The sequence below is a fragment of the Ptychodera flava genome, chromosome 3 (assembly GCF_041260155.1).
Source record: "Ptychodera flava strain L36383 chromosome 3, AS_Pfla_20210202, whole genome shotgun sequence".
Lineage (NCBI taxonomy): Eukaryota > Metazoa > Hemichordata > Enteropneusta > Ptychoderidae > Ptychodera > Ptychodera flava.
In genome coordinates, this window is record NC_091930.1 from 39,469,956 (window position 1) to 39,484,531 (window position 14,576).

General features: G+C 37.8%; 1 protein-coding gene across 1 annotated transcript in view; it reads left to right on the top strand.

The window, feature by feature from the left end:
• Window positions 1–14,576, top strand: part of LOC139129296 (uncharacterized) — a 413,410-nt gene that overhangs the window by 311,642 nt on the left and 87,192 nt on the right. The gene's annotated exons all lie outside the window — the stretch shown is intronic.

Genomic DNA, 14,576 nt, shown 5'->3' on the forward strand with positions numbered 1-14,576 from the left:
AAAAACGATCCATATGATAGCTGTAAAGCTGTATCTCAATACAAGACAATGCTACTTTCTTTTCATAGGTTATTTAGGGACTACAAAGTGTACATTGACACATTATACTAGACCGCAGACGTTGTTGTTGATTTGATGTTAATTACAGTAAGCTGTGAATGTCTGTGTTTTACAACAGTTGGTTGCAATAAAGATATCATGCAAATATCATCTGTAGTCATGTTCCATCGTTTATGTTGTTCCTCATATGTCGTTTCGTATATTTTGACTACGGATGGTCTTATCACATAACTACATAATTTAGCCGTTAAAATGACTGTCATCCTTCTTTAAATCAAACGCTCCCTAACAACAAGTATTATCTATAGTTTGTCAACAATATACAATAGGTGCTGAAACAGATCACTTTTTCCCAAAGCATATAATCGCTCGTTCAACTTCAGGTCATTCAGTTTTGCGGCGAACTATATTATTTTTGCGTACCATTGAAACATTTGTCCGTTTTTAATATCCTTACTCCTGGCGTATTTATGAAATATCAGGGTTTGCTTGATGGTGGTATTCCCCGGCCGGCAAACCACAGGTCCAGTAGGCATAATTTGTGATGATTTTTTCCTATTATTATCATAAAAAATAATTATGAATATTAATAATTATTAATATGAATGTTACAGAATATTAAAACCTTTTTACACACAATGTCGTCTACTCTGTGTAAATGCCATCTGGAAACTCTATCATTTTGGTAATTATGATTATTAATAAATGATGATTATGATTAATAAAGTCATATTTTACACATTGTAATGTGCTTATGTGAACAACCCTCTGGAAACCCTCATACAGTTTCACAATCTATGCCAAAATATACAAGTGACACCATTGCCCAGGTTCAGTCTACGGCGAGAGTTACTACACAGTGTATATAATGAGAAGGTAGCCAGCTCCACTCGACAGTAAACTGACATACCCATGAATTACCTCCGTTTTCTTCACTTCTGCATGTTGATTCTCAAAATTTCTCCCGGTGTTGGCAAGTCCATAAATCAGCCATCAAATCTACCCAGTTTTGGCCACTTAGACGGAAAATTTGTGAAGTTTGGGGCTGCGAGAAGGTATATATCGCCAATGAAATGATGCAGTCTTCACGCAATCGACAGCATCCGGGATCTTTTAGGGCCGTTTGCGAAATTTGAATGTAGCCGCCAAGCGGGGCCGATGGCGGAGCCATGGTTTAACGTTATTATATATGCTGATATAATTGATCGTACGGCCAATGAATGCTCGTGACCTTTTTTACACTAATTACACTTACATTGTACGATTACTTCATGGTCTGTCCAAGGATGGAGGTGCCTCAAGTCAACGGTCCAAGCTATGTATGTGTGATTACAAACGGATGACGGGTTGCAGATGCGTTTGTTTATGATAGATACCCGGTTGACATTGTGAAAATATGTCAAGTTCAGCGACTTGGCGAGGAGACCTCAAAACAGCGTACGTACGTACAAACACGCAGTCACCTTCCAATTGAACTTGTGATTTTTCAGAGATTTACAATGAAAATACAGGCAGCGTCGGCTGTCGTCTATTTTGCTGCCCAACGAAATAGGAAAGCTAATTAAATATTTATGAGTTAACTTATTAGCCAATCAGCAAGCTGCTTTTCAAGGCTCTATTGCGATTTTACACATATCTCCACAAAAACCTTCCTGTCAATCGTTTTGATTGGTGGACAATGGCACAATGTACTTGTATGCATGCTTTGACCTTTCATCTTGAAGTTGACCTCTGATTTTGCGAATCGACCTCTTCATTCCGGCTCTACGCGGTCTTGAAGACATGTGCTGCGCCCGTTTTAGCGGAACTAACCGTGACCATGGCACCGATCAACTACGAGGTGAAAACTCGCGAGGACAGTGCCTTAACTGTTGTCAAACTTCTGATGATTGTGACGGTCATCGCCGTTGCTGTTTCCGTCGGTCAAGCTCAAGCATGCCGTTCCAGACATCGCGACGAATCTGGTCGTTACACAAGGAGGTGCGCCAATTCGTACAACAGCAAATGGTTGCAAGGTCGCGACCAACACGTCTTTTCCAAACTTGCAACTTTTGTTACAGGCAGTATTATGAATGGGTGTAAATCGGGCAAGTCGCCTCTGCGTTGATTGTGTACAGTTAGCACCGCCAAAACGGGACTTTACCCAGCACATGCAGCACATGGACACGTACGACGGCCATGATATTGTACTTCCGGTAAGTGTAAAATATACGCATAGTGATGATCGCAGCCTCTGGTGACAATGGACATATTTTGAACACGTTGAATTAGAATGCCAGTTTTGATACGATATGGGGTGTAGTAAATATTGTTTTGACTGGAATACTGTTTTGTTGTAATATCGGTATAATGTTCTGGATCGCTGATTTGCCACTAGTTGCAAAAGTGTTTTTTTACTGATGCAGGTGATACTGCAAAGCTTTCTGAAGGTCTTTTGAATGTTAGTATGCAGAGGACCATGAATGAAAATAACAAATTCCTTAGTAATGCAATCTCCAAATTTACAAAATATTTACAAAATCATTTTCTAATGAGTATAAACATATAAAGGAATATAACTTGTTAACCATGTTTACAGATTTCAAGGCACCACTGTGGCATCAGAGAATGAAATTGGTACACCATATCGACGGAAGAGAAAGTCTGAGAAACCATCTTTCAACTCTTCACCTTGCAGTCCACCAAGAAAAGTGCAAGTTAATAAATGTGACAGACATGCACTGTCTAAGCGAATGCTTGAATTCCCTTCACCTTCTGCTGACTATGAGGACAGTAAGCTCCTTCAGTGTGGAGACAGTTTACTTCATCATAAGACTGGACAAAGTGAGACAGACATTAGTGGTATTGTACCTCTTGAACTTGATAACTTGGAATTACCCAACATGTCTGAAGATCATGCAGACTGCCTTGTCATTCTAGAAGAGCTCAGAGACCTGGTATTAAAGCTTAACCAGAGTAACAGGAAAGCAAATGCTGAACTTGATAGACTATGTGAACAATATCAGACATGGTTTAATACTCAGGAAGGGAGAATTGAACTTGTTACAAAAGTAGGTGACATAGAGAATAAAAATGTGCTGCAGCAGACAAATGAGTTGATGCAGAATCCTCAAAATCGAAATATTGAGATAATGGCAAAGATCGATCCAAATTATGAAATGTTAAACAAAAACAAAGTGCTTGTTGCATTTATTGAATCAATAACAGCTAAAGGTTCTGAAAGTGGCCATGGAATAAGAGGTTCAACTGATAGATTACGAAAGAAAACGCAGATGTTGCGTTTACAAGCATGTGAAAATGTGTATGCTGCAAGAAATCTCAATTATATCAGCAACATCTCATTTGCTATCCAGGCAGTAAACCATGCAATCACCAAAAGTAATTTGTCTACCAATATCATTGGTCATTCCACTGCAGGTGCAAGTCATACTACTCTTAACAATTGGTTCAAATCAATACATGGTTCTTGTGATCCTGCCCTACAGGTTTAATAGAATACGCTTTCGATAATGAGCAAAGGCTTATGAAAACATGGCTTAGTAGGATGGGAAATAGACAAACACTCGATATTTTAACAAATATCATTGTACATGAAATTGATGGGCAGTGCAATATTCAGAATGATGCAAAATACAAACCAAGCAACTGGAAAATCCCACCTGACAACAAAATTCAGGAACTGAAAGACCTTTCCCATGAGATGACACAAATAATGACTTCTCACACACAAACATATGTCAATGAACGACTTTCAGTTTCAGTGAATAACAAAAAAACTAGGTGAAGATGAAATAGCTCATGAAGTACAGAAGAAGATTGACAGTGAAACTAAAAATATCTGTCCAAAATGCAACACTGACAATAGTAAAAATGCAAGAAAATGCAAAAGTTGCAAATCTTGGATAGCTAAAGAAAAGAAGGCAGCAGAAAAGAAAAATGATCCATTGAACACAAGAATTGAACCAGAACCTAAACCCCAAAGTAGTAAACTAGTATTCCATTCGTACACAGGATCATTAATAAATGACAATACCAGAGAAACTGTATTAATCAGTAAATCACAGGATGATAAAAATAAATCTGAGATGGTGGATCCAGCAAAAATTCAGCTGGTAGAACCCCAGTTTGTCAATCCATGTACAAGTGATGCCGTCAAGGTGGTCCTGCGTGCCATCGGTAAACATGCTAGGATAAAGAAATATTGTGATGATAAAGGTGAGAGAGAATGGACTATAGTAAGATGTGATGGCCTGCCTTGGGGCATTGTGAAAAAAATTGTCCACAGTGATCCAGAGTTTGATTGGGTTTTACTCAGAACCGGCCCTGGCCACGAAGAGATGACTATTCTGAAAAGCTGTGTTGAGTTGTATTGGGAAATTGCACATAAAATATTTGGTGTTTCTCAAGGGTTTAAGACTGGCAAGTCTTTGCTGTTCTTAAAAAGTTGTGGGGACCAGCATTTGTCGTACGACAATTTCTTGAAATTCCGTGATGGGATTTGGGATGGACTACTCAATCCATTTATACTCGATGAAGCAGTTAAGGTCTATACATATGAGCATCTCCCTGAGTGGGCTAGTACTAATGCGAAAGAAGACAAAACATACAACTGTATTATGAATGTCATGACTCGTCACATGGAGGTTCTCTCTTTCGCAAGGGTGTAAGAGAGAAAAAGTCTCTCATGATGAGAACAGGGCGTCAACTTTGTTCCTCCATGTTTAATGGCAGAAACCACCCAAAGTACAGCGTCCTCGAGGCATGGGATGAGTTTGACAGGGCTTGTTATCCCCAAAAAATAGCACCAATATTGTGTAAACATGAAAGTGTTTCTAGATCAGGTTTAGCAAATAGACATAAGGGGCTTGATTTTGTACTTGAGGAGTATAACAAAAATATAAAGAAGTGGGTCACCGGTCAAACTCCTAATTCAGCCTTATGGGAACGGGTGATCACTAATTATGATGATTTAGGCAAGCTAAGAAGTGCAGTTTTTGATTCTCTTGCTGTAGCTGAAGTGGATTCAAAACAGAGAACAAGGCCTGATTATACTTATGATTTAATTCAGTTTAAAACAGTCCTCAGAAAGAACAAATTCATACAGGTGAAACCAGGAAGGGGACTAGTGTCAATTACTGGCGAGAGCTTGTCCATGCAATTGTCTGAATTTGAAGAAGTCTCAAAGCAGCGCAGGTATTCAATAATCTCGGATTACTTGAAACATGGTAGATATTCAGAGAAACGAAAGAACACACAGCCCCTCTGTGTGACATTAGAGGAAGAGAAACGGATGGAAAAAGATGAAAATAAGACAAACGCGCAACTGAGAGATGAAATTTGTGTAATAATTAATTGCCTACCGATAGAGTTACAAAGTGCTGTGCAATCAAAATTGAGGCAGGCCTCAACTAAACAGTCTCTCCTTGAGGTACTACAGTTTGGCAGAGAAGTTGTTCAGTGGGTTCAGAGTGAGCTTGCTGTTGCAGAAATGACAAATGTTGAATGCTAAACGCACAGTACATAAAAGCAATTTTCATTAGAAATCTCCTTTGTAGAGAGTCGGGTTAATTTTTTGCATTACCCCTGAAACTTTGATTGCTGACTAAAATGTGAAGTGTTGATTGTAGGTTTAGGAACACTTTTGGTATTCATTAGTAGTAGTTTCTTGAGTTTACTGTACCAGTACTATACTGTTCTTGATTTTCAGATTTTGGAGTACACTGCATACTTAACTGTACACACCAAAAGTTCATGCACGCACAATAACTTAAAGTACAACATGTAGGCCGTAGGCTAGAGGGGGTCTACGGCACCCTCCCCCCCACAGGATAATAAACCTGTATTTTTCAGAAGCCTTGGAATCCTTGGAATACGAAATGGAATTTTGACAGACAAAATGTAGGGATGCAATACCTGTTACGGTAATGTTTTGAAGGGTAGAGTAAAATTCCGATTTTGCGACCCACGTGCATTTTTTGTCAAACCTGTTCTCTAATAAGTCATCTGCTGAGCTAAATTTTATACATAACCCAGATTGTTGGGTATCATTAGAAAGGTAATTTATTCCTCTCTATCATGACATATTGTAATAAGCCATATATTCTACAGTTTTCATGAAATAGAACAAATACTTACCCCATACCCAAAGTTTAAATCACAAAGTACGGTAAATCTTAATTCTACCAATTTTTTTCCTACACATAATACTAAAGGCAATTCTTTTATGAAATCAGTTTTATTTGCTGCAGAAACATATCACAAATATGAAATAGACTTTTAACCAAAAAAAATATTGGATACAATAACTGCTACGGACATGTTTTGAAGGGTACCGTAAAATTACGATTTTGCGACCCACGTGCATTTTGCCCAATCTGTCTTCTTGTAAGTCTGCTGCTGAGCTAAATTGTATATATAACCCAAGTTGTTGGGTATCATTAGAAAGGTTATTATTCTTCTTAAGATAACATATTGTAGTATGCAATATCTTCTACATTTTTCATGAAATAGACCAAAAACATACCCTATACCCCAAGTTCCATTTGCAAAGTACGGTTGTTCTCCTCTACCGGTATATGTTTCTATTGTATTTACAAGTTGATCGTATAAAAAATAAAAACCTTTGCATGAAACGTGTTTTCTTTGTTACTGGTACATTTAAAACTGTGAAATACGCTTCTAACATGAAAAATATTGAGTTTTAATAACTGTAAGTTCCATATTTTGAATGGTACGACAATGTGGCGGTATTGCTGACCTACGCCATTTTGTCATCAGAAATAAGAATAGTGACATGTTTATAAATGCAATCGTGCTTCAGATCCGGAGCATTTCATTATTATTGTTTACACCACAATGACAGGTTTTACGTTTTTTCAGTTGATGGGCTACATAATCGTACTAAATGAATCAGTATTTAGAATATTGGTTTATACAGAGAAATTAATCAAACCCTCTTTACTTAAAGGCTATAATATTATGTCAACATAGTCTCTGGAGAATAAATGCATGTTGCTGTATGTTTTAGGTAGGATAGAAAGGCTACCTCACCACAGACATGTCGTCATCTCAAGGTAAATGTCCCTCAAAAAGGAAGAGATCTGACAGTGGGAAAGACATCGTTAAACATGTCTGCGTAGTTCATGTTGAAGGACTCAAATATGAAAAAATCAAACTCTTCTCTAGTGTGCTGCAACCTCAAAACAGATTGTCAAGGTTGCATGACATTAAGAGAAGACGCCTTGCACAGCGTGTTGATTCTCCTTATCGTATGCAGGCTACTTGCGCACTCATACCTGACACACTAGAAAATAATCATGGTTATCATCCAGTGTGCTATCAAAGATTCTGTGCTAATTTGAATCGCCTCGAAAAAGAATGAGATACAGAGGAGCCCTCTACTTCTAGGGCAACTCGCAGTCAATCTGCTGGTGATCGGGTGATATTCACTCCTGACTGCATATTTTGCAACAGCAGAGGTTGCAAAAAGATTAAGTGTAAGGGTTCATGGACTACTTAAGGACTGTCAGTCTTTGACAGGGATGGAGGCAAGCGTGTTCAGACATTGGCAGAGGAACGACATGATAAGAAGTTACTGACTCGAATAAGAGGTTTTGATTTATTTGCTTGTGAAGCAAAGTATCACCAATCCTGTCGAACAAAATATGTCCAGGTTCCAACAAAGTGGAGAAGTTCGAACAAAGAAGAAAAAGAGAAACAAACAGCAATGGCGGAAGCTCATGCAGTTGCATTCACCACCGTGTGTAAAATTGTTGATGATGAAGTGTTGACAAAACGTAACATTCTGAAATTGACAGAATTATGTGGGACATATATATCGATTTTGGAAAAATCTGATTATAGAAATCCCAACTATCGTGGAGAAAACCTGAAAGCTAAACTAGAAAAACATTATGGCAACTGCTTGGCATTCTGTCCGCTGGGAACCTTTCACTCCTATATCCTGTACAGCAGTCAAGTTGATGTAAATGAATTCATGAAATATGTTTACGAGCTTGGTAGCAAAGACATTATTGAAGAGGCTGGTACTCGCCTTCATCAGGTAAATCTCTAGATATTGATTTGGTTTTTTTGATAAAATAACATATAAATATTCGATAAAATGCTCCACAAATGATATTTAAAATTTATTTAGTATGGGGTATGTAATATAATGTGCCTAAAACCTGTTAGGTTATGGATATAATAAACAAAATGTGTTACCCTTATGATAATCGCAACATTCAGTATGATTTTTTTAAATTACAAAAATGAATATTGGGTTCTAAAATGATCACAATAAAGTATGCATACCATTATTTTAATTTTGCAGGATATCATAGCAGCTTTTACCAATTCAGAAGAGATTAAGTGGCCACCAACAGCCCAGTCTTTGGTCGACTCTAATGTTGGTTTACCCACTTCTCTAGAGAAATTCTTATCACATGTCATGTTTTGCAAGTCGCCTCCTCCATCAGAGAGATCACAGAGATTGGTGACTTCTATTGCCCAGGACATCTGTAGAGCTGCCACCAACAGTGAATGGAAGCTTCCAAAGCATGTTCTCCTGTGCCTGACTCTGCGACATATGTTCAGAAGTGAACGTCTTGTCACCATACTCAACAGGTTAATTTTGTTTACTATAATACTTTAATATTCTTTATGTTAAAATAATGCCATACTTTTCAGATAATAGACATTCTTCTTGTAATTCTTTTTTTTAAACAGGCTAGGCCACTCAGAGAACTACTCATTTTCTCTAGAACTTGAAACAGCTATTGCACAGAGTGTCGAGGAATCCTCTACATTACTGTCAAGTCAGATTGTTTGCAATCCTGGTCCACAGTCATTGTTCCATTCAGAATTTGATAACTTTGATATGTTGATTACGATTTGACTGGTGGTGGATCAGTTCACACAGCACATGGTATCATGCTGCAAGAAGTATCAACCGCTGACGGGACTCAGAGAGAGCACCATCCCTTCAAAGGAGTGGTCGTAGATCATTAGAGCTACAAGAGCCTGAGTTACTTGATTGCTATGTAGCACTGAGGAGAGATCCCATATTGCAGATAAATCAATTGCACTATCCCGAGGGACCAACAGCAATAAATAGGTCTTCTCATCGACAAATGCTCTGGGTGATTGCCAGAAGTCTGTACAAAGGAGTACAGGTTGTTCCGGCATGGTCGGGTTTCATTTCACAGACAGGGAAAAAACCTACCAATGTTACAATTATTGACTAATACCCAGTCATTTCCAAACCAATTACAGAATATAAGACCGTAAAAGAATGTTTGAAATGTGCCGAACAGGCAAGTGATGAGGTTGGTCAAAGATATGTGATCACAACCTTCGATCTTGGGGTATGCATGAAGGCTTATCCTTTGGTTTGGAATAACCCACGGAATTCAGGAGACACATTATCATGATAGGAACATTTCATGTAATATGTGCTTACCTGAAGATGGTGGGTAAAAAGATGGCAGGTTCGGGTCTCTCAGATATTCTGCTTGAAGCTGGCCTGATTGTTTCAGGGTCACTAGATGGTGTTCTCAAAGGTAAAAATTATGATAGAGCCATGCACTGTCATAAAGCCCTGCTGGAAGGTCTGGAACAGTTACTGTTGGAGAAATACCAGTCCCACAATGATGAGCAACTTAATACATCTCTACCAGAAGAATCTCAGAGAAAGCTTAATGATCTTGTTCTTACGCCTGGAATCGAATCTCATGATGAAGCTATCACAGATCTGGGTTTAATGAATTACATAGATGATATATTCAATTTCGTCAGAATGTATCAGAAGGACTGATTGGCAAAACAGCACAACTTTGGCTATCATACATGAATCACATTTGGCTCGTTTTGTCACTTCAAGAAGCGGTAAAGGACAACAACTTCTACCTCTCTGCAGAATCTATGTACATGATGGCAGATCTGTTCTTTAGTTTTGGTGGACAAAACTATGCAAGATATCTCTCCTTTTTTGTGTGTTCCTCGCCAATTTGGAAGTATCACACCCAGGTGCAGTTGATCTTATTAGAATGGGAGCCTTTAGTGTGGCTCGCTCATTTGTGTCTGGAATAGGTGCGACGTTGACAAAACTATGGAAGAGACATTCATGCGCCATGCCAAATCTCGGGGTGGCAGTGGTGTGGGAGTCTCTGGTCTCCTCACTAATTTTAGTACATATCAAAGATGGGTACGTTCAACTCATGCTCGTTCTCAGTACGTTAATGCTACACTAGAGATGGCTGGGATGATGACCAGTAGCCTATACGGCAATATGCATCGAGATGTCAGATGTGCAGAGATTAAAAGAAGTGAGCATTCTGTAGAGAAAATTAAAGTTGCAATCCATAGCTTCATTAATCCATTTGATATGGAAACTGATGACCTTGTAATCTTGGCATCTGGGGCAACTGCGTCTACAGATGTGACAGAAGATGTTCTGAAGGCAGAATCTGCTGGAGCTTCTGCTAAGCTTGACTTTATATCAAATCGCCTCGAACAAGGGAAGGATTTCTTCCAACCAGTTAAAAGACTGAAACTGAAGACACTTGCACATATGAACAAATCAGCAAAAGTCACCAGTAGCCAGAATAAAGTTATTCAATATAAACAACAGGCAAACATTGTTTTCCAGGTGTTTGTGATCTGCCAAGAACAAAATATCAAGTTGGACTTACCGCAGTTGATGACTTATCCCTTGACTCCTGTGCCCTACAGTTTAGCAACGGCTGATGGCTTTTTTGCTAAAACTGACAAAGCGAAGGCTTTCACTTTGTTGTAAAGGATTTTCCGATGCTGAGCCACCACCTCCCAGAGAGACCATGGTAATTCATGATGGAAATGCTACATTCTATTATCTAAAGGACATACCCACCAATTTCCGCCTTATCTGTGAGAAAATATTTGGTATGATGTCTAAAGATGATGTGGTATTTAGTACCGATGCATACAAGCCAAATTCCATAAAGGCCATGGAAAGGCAGCGTAGAGGAACCACTGAAAAGTTCATCATCAAAGGAGCAAGCACAAAAAAAGCACAAGACTGGAAAGCATTTCTTGCTAATGATATCAATAAGAAACAGTTCATTGAGCTTTTGCTCAAAGAATGGAGCAAGGATGAGTATGCCCAAAGCTTCGCGGTCGACAGGTAATTTTCATTTGTGACGGTTGGCTTTCCTGTTGACCTCCCATGATGGGATTTCAACGGAAATGACCCCCATAGATGAACTAGAATCTTCACAAGAAGAAACAGATACGCGAGTGGTGCTCTACTGCAAGTACGCACAAAGCAAAGGTTACCGTTACTGCAGAGTGAAAAGTCCTGACACAGACGTGTTCTTCATTTGCTGCATTATGCAGAACACCTGAAGGACATAACAGTACTATTTGACACTGGCACTGGTAATAATAAAAGACTCATAAACATCGGAGAATTGGCTGAAGCATTATCACCTGAGCATTGCACTGCCCTCATGGCCCTTCATGCCTTCACAGGATGTGACACGACAAGCTGCTTTAAAGGGATAGGGAAAGTCAAACCAATGAAAATCTTACAGAAGGCTGAAAGATATTCTACACCTATTTCTACATTGGGAGATAGTTTTGTTGGTGTCTGATGAAGTAGTAGATCAGCTTGATGCATTTACTTGTGCACTTTATGGAAGAACCGACTGACCTGCGTAGACTCAGTTCGTCATGCTAAGATTAATGATTTGTGCTCATCAGGTGTTGTCCCGACAAAGAATGTGGACATGGGATCATTTCCACCATGTAGGAAATCTTTGGTGCAGCACATCAGACGGGTTAATTACCAGGTTGCAATCTGGAAGCAGGCCCATAACCCAACCCAAACTTGCCAGACCCGGAAGGCCATGGATGGACATATGTTGCAGACAAACTGGAGCCTTTTTGGTATGATGGTGAAATTATTCCTCAGGAACTAATAGATGTTGCTGTCAATCAGGTAGTCCATCAGACAGACTGTGACACTGATGAAAGTGACACCGAATACCTGTATGAACAGGAAGGAAACAATTGCGGAGAACTCGACAGATATGATGATGATATGGATGACGGTGATGATATTGATTGTGCTCAGTAGACATCAGCAAGCTTCATATTTATGTAATGCTAAGTGAATACATCAATTTATCAGGGAGTAGAGGTTAGTTTTTGTGTTCCATTTTGTGAAAATTTACATGTAATTAGTCTTCTTTAATTTCCAAAACAAAGAATCATGCAAAACATAAAAAATCTTTCCATGATATCCTACAAGCCCGGTTTAATGTGTAAAATCAGGTTAATCAGATAATGTTCATGAAGGTATGTTTCATAAAAATGCACACAGATTGGCGATATCATGTTTTATAGTATATTTCAGTACATGACAATGATAGCCATTTCATCCTGATACTTTTCTCTGTCAAACCCCATTTTACCGTGTTTGCATATCTCTTTACTTAAAAAAATACTTTTATACAAATTTTATCACTTGTACAGGATCTACTGGAAAAAACGAATATGAGAGTAGATGTAATTTTCCAAAAGAATTTTGGTAGCGGTAACTTTTTATTCCATTTCATGAATAAAGTTCCTTCAAATGATACCCAATATGCTTAGTGTTGTGTAAAATTGGGTTCAACAGATAACTAACAAGAAGACACATAACAAAAACGCACGTGAGTCTGCAATACTGAGAGTTTGCAGTACCCTTTAAAATCTGACTGTTACAGCTGTAGATTCCAATATTTTTTTCTGTTAAAAGTCTATTTCATATTTCTGACATGTCCCTGTACAAATAAAAGAGATTTAATAGCAAAAACGGCCAGATTTTTTGTGTCAAGCTAAAAAAAATGGTAGAATTTGTTTTAGCTATGACTGAAATTTTCAATGTAAACTTTGGGGTATGGGGTAAGTTTTGGTTATATATCATGAAAACTATAGAAGATATTGCATGTTACAATATGTCATTCTAAAGATTAGTAAATTACCTTTCTAATGATACCTGGCAAACCAGGTTATATCCAATAACAAGCTCAGCAGACGACTTATAAGAAGACATATTTAATAAAAACGCATGCGAGTCAGCAATACTGAGATTTGCGGTACCCTTCCAAATATGATTGTTACAGCAATAAAATTCCAATATTTTTCTGTTAAAAGTCTATTTTACATTTCTGACATCTTCATGTACCAAATAAACTGATTGAAGTGCAAAAATGGACAGATTTTTTGTGTCTAGCTTAAAAAGGGCAGAATTCGATTTTAGCTATGACAGCAATTTACAATGTAAACTTTGGGGTATGGGTAAGTTTTGGTCATATTTCATGAAAACTGTACCAGAATTTGCATGTTACAATATGTCATTTTAAGGATAGTAAATTATCTTTCTAATGATACCTAACAAGTAAGGTTATATTCAAAAACAAGCTCAGCAGATGACTTATAAGAAGACAGATTTAACAAAAATGCATGCAAATCTGCAACACTGTGATTTTGCGGTACCCTTCAAAATATGACTGTTACAGCTGTAGAGTCCCAGTATTTTTTCTGTTAAAAGTCTATTTCATATTTCTTACATGTCCCTGTACCAAATAAAACAGATTTAATAGCAAAAATGGCCAGATTTTTTGTGTCTAGCTAAAAAATTGGTAGAATTTGATTTTAGCTATGACAGCAATTTTCAATGTAAACTTTGGGGTATGGGGTAAGTTTTGGTCATATTTCATGAAAACTATACAAGATATTGCATGTTACAATATGTCATTTTAAAGATTAGTAAATTATCTTTCTAATGATACCTAACAAGTGAGGTTATATTCAAAAACAAGCTCAGCAGATGACTTATAAGAAGACAGGTTTAACAAAAATGCATGCAAATCTGCAACACTGTGATTTTGCGGTACCCTTCAAAATATGACTGTTACAGCTGTAGAGTCCCAATATTTTTTCTGTTAAAAGTCTATTTCATATTTCTGACATGTCCCTGTACCAAATAAAACAGATTTCATACAAAGCATTGCATTTTTTATTATGCCTAGCTAAAAAATTGGTAGAATTTGAGATTTACTGTAATTTGCGATGTTAAACTTTGGGGTATGGGGTAAGTTTTGGTCATATTACACAAAAAATGTAGAAGATATTGCATAGTACAATATGTTATCTTAAAGAAAAATAAATTGCCTTTCTAATGATACCAAACAAGTGAGGTTATAGTTAATACTAAGCTCAGCAGATGACTACAAGAAGACAGGTTTGACGAAAATGCATGTGGGTCGCAAAATCGTGATTTTGCGGTACCCTTCAAAACATGACCATAACAGCTATTCCATCCCTATATTTTTTCTGTTAAAATTCCATTTCGTATTCTAGGGATCCCAAGGCTTCTGAAAAATACAGGTTTGTTATCCTGTGGGGGGTGCACGTAGACCCCCTCTAGCCCACGGACTAATGTTCTTGCAATATTTTAACAGTCATTTATTATGAACATGGTTTTTAGTACA